Source organism: Otolemur garnettii, unplaced genomic scaffold, assembly GCF_000181295.1.
Source record: "Otolemur garnettii isolate 467f Iridium unplaced genomic scaffold, OtoGar3 scaffold00002, whole genome shotgun sequence".
Lineage (NCBI taxonomy): Eukaryota > Metazoa > Chordata > Mammalia > Primates > Galagidae > Otolemur > Otolemur garnettii.
In genome coordinates, this window is record NW_003852397.1 from 28,800,582 (window position 1) to 28,806,581 (window position 6,000).

Below are 6,000 nucleotides of genomic sequence, written 5' to 3' on the forward strand. Positions count from 1 at the left end.
AAAAATTTAATCATAGTAAAATATACATAAAATTTATTATTTTTACCTTTAAGAATACATTTGATGGCATTAAGTACCTTCATATGGTTGTAAAATCATCACCACTATTCATTGTAATATTTTTCATGGCCCCAAACAGAAACTCTGGACCCATTGTTAAATAACTCCCCATTTTGCCCTCCCCTGACCCCTAAACTCTAACCCAGGCATCCTCAAACTACAGCTCACGGGTCACATGTGGCCCACCGAGGACATTTATCTGGGCTACCAGGTGTTTTTGCCATCGCTGCCTGTCCCGCTTAGCAGCCGACTCACCCTGGGGCCCACAGTCCAGCCCTCCAACGGTCTGAGGGACAGTGAACTGACCCCTGTTTAAAAAGTTTGAGGACCCCTGAATTCTATTATCTGCATCTATGAATTTGTCTGCTCTGGAGATTTCATATAAGTGGAATCATACAGTATGTGTTTTCCTTTGGTCTGGTGTGTTTCTCTTAGCAGGACGACTTCAAGGTTCGCCCATGTTGTAGCGTGCATGAGAACTTCATTTCTTTTTATGGCTTAACCAATCTCCCTTGTATGTATATGCCACATTTTGTTAATCCAGTCATCTCCTGATGAGTACTTTTGGCTATTGTGAATAATGGTGCTATGAATATCTGTGTACAAGTATTTGTTTGAGTCCCTGTTTTCAGTTTTCTGGGGGTTATGTACCTAGGATTAGAACTGCCAGGTCCCATAGTCTTTTACATTTTTTGCTCTTTGACTTTTAAATGAGTGTTCAATTTTATGCTGTCTTGACATCTTTAATTCTCTAACTTCTCTCAAGTCAAGTTAAGAAATAATTTTAAAACTGTAGTTGTTATAGAAAAGCATGGAGAGGAAAAAAGTTGACATATAATCTGATGATATAGAAATAATCACGAAATAGTTTGGCATATTTCCCTTCCATTTCTTTTTGTGTGTCAAGAGACTTTTCTAGATATATGTGACTTATTTTGAAAAGGCCTTTCCTCAGATGTGCGTGCATGATATAATCACCTTGTTGTTCACTTTGTCCCTTCTGCTGTGCTTCTCATCGCCCCTCCCCGCTCCCACCCAAACCCAACCCATGACAGTGGTGGTGAGGCGGGTGCAGGGGTGAGGAGGGGAGGGCTGCTGCCAGCGTGATCTGGGTGTTGCCGGTTTCTTTCCCTGCTAAATCATGTGCTTTCTTGTTGCAGCTATCCGAAGAGCTGACTAAAGGGAAAGCGCAGCTCGGCAGCAATATTCTGGTAATCTGTTGTAGCGTGGCTGACACCACTGTCCACCAGCACCTGGAGCGGCTCATCAGGGCTGAAGGGGAGCTTTCACTTCCATTATTGAGCGGGATTCTCTTCTACCCGATATTTCCTTCATCACCTCTTGTCATTCCTCACGGATTCAGACAGGTTGGAAAGGAAGAATGCGGAGGAGGAGAAAAATGGCAGACCTTCCATTTTTGGTCCGGATTTGGGCATTTAAAATGTGATCGTCTTTTCCGAATGTCACTCTTGGATAACATTTTATTTATGTTACTGAAATATCTTCAGATAAATTTGAACTCCAGGAGATTTTAACTATGGATTCAGCTTCTGTTGGGCAGCTAGCCTCAGCTCCAGTTATTCTGTGCTGGTTCCGTCTCAGTGGTCATTCCGAATGCATTAGATTATCAAAAAGTGTACATTTGCTGTGAGTGAGTGGTGTTGGCAGTGTTCGTGTACCATGATGCGTGGAGTGTTTGACAAAGAAACCAAAACACCAAAAAGTGCGAGCCTTTACCCTCCTCTATTTCTTTAAGCCGCTGTTTGAAGAACCACATTTTGATGGTGTAAGCAGTAGTTACCTCTGGGCCAGGTTGGAAATGAAATCAATTTTTTAAACCACTAATACTTGCCAAGAAATCGCCTTACGAGAACATGGTGTGTGTCTCTGACAATGCATGGCACATCTAAATTGATCACTCATGATTTTCTCTACCCTGGTCATGTACTGGAGAGTGGCAAAAGCCCGAGGCACCTGTGTATCTCTATTTCCCATGCTCCATCCATCTCCACAGCTGGGCCAGGCCTGAGCCTCAGACTCTTGCCATCCCTGTACATGCAGGTCTCCATGAAGAAGCTGGGACTCATTCACATTTCAAGATCCAAATGCTGTGCAAACAGTGTAAGCTTCGAGTTTTCTATAAATGAAGGGTCATTTCTCATTTTTTTTTAAATGTCTGCAACATGGATTCCAAAGCATTTTCAGCATCCAACATGAAAACATTGATGAATGAGGAACAATCACAAAAGCTGTGTATCTGTATATAGCTCTACAAAACGTGTATGTGGATACAGAGTCATTATTTAAATCAAGCACATGCCAGGGAAAGAGACCCAACGTTGAGGTCTTTTATATACAGTGACATGGTACTAAGGAGAATTAAACTCCTCCTGCTTCCTCTGAATATTAAAAAAAAAAAATTAAAGTCGTGATAACTTCATAAAACTCATGACTGAGTCTGGCAAACATGTGCAACTCTTGTATTGATCCATTTTCTTGTCAATGGAAGAAACTCTTCCATGTGTATGCAAGTGGGAGATGAAAACCTACATTTTTTTAAAGGACAAACAGTGAATTTAAGCATGAGTGGCCTTAATAAATATAGTTGTCTTTCTTTGCTGCTGTGGAAAGGATTCTAAACAGATGTTCCTAAACTCTTGCATTGAATTTAGTTGTTATTATTACTTCTTAAAATGTTGGTGCAATTAACTCTGGACCTCTCTCGTGAGCCATAGAGATATTTCAAAGACAGACACCTGATTTGTCGAGGAAGAGGTGCGTTAGGAGTAACATATTCAAGCAGGTCTCTTGCTTCTGGCTTTGTTCTTGTCGTCAGTAAATATAGCGAACTATGTACAGCTTACGTGTCACATAAACAATCCAAATACATTCATGTTTTAAAAGTTTGTCCTTTAACTATCTAAAAGATCTAGATCTTGGTTGGAGATGTGAGCAGAGTTCTTTGCAAGCTCATTTAGCACATTGTGACACAATGTCTCACTGAAAACCCAGGCCACAAACACATCCTCATCAACGGTTTGGATGTCCTCAAAGGGGTGGTCCTCACTGCCTCCTCCAACCAGGTCCTGACCTGAACTCTGCAACTGAATACTTGAAGTAGAAAGTAGAAATCCAGTAGGGAAAATAGGGTCCTTGAAACACGAAAAAAAAAAACAACAAAAAAAACAAAAAACAACCAACCATGTATAGTTAGCTATTTCTACGTACGTGCCAATTTTGTCACCGCTCTTGTTTGGGAGATCATTTTTTGCCCTGCTTTTGTTGCTTAAAAGTATTATTGATCTTATCTTTATGGGGGCATATCATTTGGTCCCTTCAAAATTAAATTCTATCTAACATAGTGTCTTTTTCCATCTTACGTTATATACTCGGATGTTTGGGGGTTACCAAAAAAATATCCCTTTTCACCTATTAAAAATAGTCTTTGGGTTTACAACAAACACTGTGACGTTGGGAGGATATTTTCCTTTGCACAAACTTTAGCAGGTTTCCTTCTAATCATAATGTAGTTTCAAAAAAAAGTTCAGGCTAACATTTAGAAAAAGTTGGTCTTATTTTGTGCAAAAGCAGGCGTGTACTTTATACCCCATTTGATTTTGATGTACAGTCTCAATTTTGTATTTAATGATTTTTGTGTATCCAGTATGCACGTTAACAGCGTGTCAACTTTCATTTGAAAGTGGGTTTCAATTTACTTTTTAAACAGTGTTTATGACAAGACCTCAAACGTGTTGACATAAGCTCTATCTGCGATATTCTTGTGCAGAGTGACGACTGAATGCAGCCAGGGGTCAGTGTATCTAATTCCCTGAGACCCTCCTGTGATAGTGCTTCTTGTAACATTTCTTCAAGTGAGTGGCATGTGGGTTGTGATATTGACCATGTGATTATGGACATCGATATGAAAAAAAAATAAATAAAACTAAGGAACCCTCGAAACTACCAATGGGCATGTATTAGCTGGTCGTTGTAACCTTGTGTCTAGTAGAAGAATAATGTACAAGGTCTGTATAGTTCATAAGTTTGTTACCATGTGTATGAGAAGTACTTTGTGCTGATCGCCTTATTTATATTCATCAAATAAACCTTGTTTCTTTCTGAATTGAGTTCATGCCATCTTTCATGAATGCTCCAATTGTGGTGGTTTCTAATATTCTGGGGGTCATGGATGATCTCCATTTGAAGAATCTTATGCACTCAAAGAAAAAGGAAAAGGGGGAAGTTATTGGCTCACTTAACCAGAAAGGCCAAGACATAAATTTTTCTTCCTGTACAGCTGGACCCAGAGGTTCAAATTGGGAAATTTGAGTCCTTGGTGGTGTCTTCCTTCTTCCTTCCTCTCCTTATTCCTTTCCCTTTCTCTGTCGTTCTCCCCCTTTCTCCACATCTCCTTGTCCCTCCCTCTCTCCCTTTTCCCTTTTTCCATTCCTCCTTCTCTCCTTGTTTTCCTCTGCACTTTCCACTGGGTTGGCTCTACTGTCTGCTGAGCTCTTGCCACTTGGTGGCAGAGATAGTTCCCAGCAGCTCTGAGTGCTTCTCATTTTTAAATTCAAGACCCTCTCTCTGCCTGCATTCACATCTCTCCCTAAGGGGATACTTACTGGTTCTGTTTGGATTGTGCATCCAATTACTTTTTTCAAGGAAGCCAAGAGAATGAGGTCATGTGACTGACAGCCTCACTGGTCATGGGAAGAGTGGCTTCCAGAAGGGAAAATTTGATTCTATACTAGAAGAGAGGGACAAGAAAGCTGGGCAAGTAAAAATAATAGTTAACTCTGCCACCATTTGGATGCACACACACAATCGGCTATGCCAGGGCCCCCTAGCCTCTGCAGTCTACCTGTGGATCGCAAGGAAGAGCCTCTTTGCTAGAGGTCCTTTTTAAGCCTACAAAACCAGATTCTGGTTCTCTTAAAACTTTGAATTACATTGCAGGGAATGAATTTCTAATTCTTATCATGATTGAAATCAATTAGTGATTGTCAAAGATAGAAAATATGTGAGGTGTCATGTAATCCAACACCCTCATCTTACCATTTGGGGAAACTGAGGCCCAGTCCATGCCTCATCCAAACACACGTGGCAAGTTCATGGCTATCCAAGAGTCCTGGAAACAGGAATATGTGTTCCTGAATGCTCTTTGAGAAGGAAAGAAAGGGTCAAAAATCTCCCTTCAGTTAACCCTTGACAACAGGGGGGAAATAATCATGCAGCTTCTGTAATTTATGGGTTTAAAGTCGCCAGGTGTGAAACAACCTCACTGTCAGGTACTTTCGGGGAACCTGACAAGTTGTTTTCACTTTTCATTCTCGTGGCTTTTTATAGAAAGAGACCTTTTGTTGGACAAGAACTTCTTACATCATAGAACTTCCTGAAGCCACGGCTTGCACTCAGGCCTGGTTATATAAACCCAGCTGGCCAGATGGAACAGCTGCTTTTTTTTTTTTTTAATAGAGACAGGGTCTTGCACTGTTTCCCTGGCTGCAACCCCTAGGCTCAAAGAATCCTCCCACCTAAGCCTCCCAAGTAGCTGGGACGACAGACACATATCACCATGCCTGGCTAGTTTTCTATGTTTTGTAAAGACAGAGTTTTTTTTCTCAACCTGATCTCAAACTCCTGGCCTCTAGGGATCTTCCCACCTCTGCCTCCCAAAGCGTTGGGATTATGCATGAGCCACTGCACCTGGCCAACCTCTGCTTCTCAAACTAGTCTTTTAGGTAGGAAAGGTACCAGCCCACACACTGCTGGACTCAGACTGCAAGTTAATCTGTGCCTTTAGTTCCACTGAAGCACATAGATTTTTAGTACACCTGAGGTATTGACCATAAAAATCTACCCTCACTGCTTCTAGTATCTGTAAAGTGTTCTTACAAACAATTGGAGAGACATTCTAATTCTTAGAATTGCTGATCCGCA

At 41.1% G+C, this 6,000-nt stretch overlaps 1 protein-coding gene across 1 annotated transcript in view; it reads left to right on the plus strand.

Annotated features, from left to right (window-relative positions):
- The window catches only part of ERC2 (ELKS/RAB6-interacting/CAST family member 2), a 976,082-nt gene extending 974,357 nt beyond the window's left edge, over positions 1-1,725 (plus strand). The window contains exon 18 of the mRNA XM_012805132.1: positions 1,221-1,725. The gene's annotated coding sequence lies outside the window, so the exon portion shown is untranslated. The remainder of the gene's footprint in view (positions 1-1,220) is intronic.
- Positions 1,726-6,000: the final 4,275 nt, after the last annotated feature.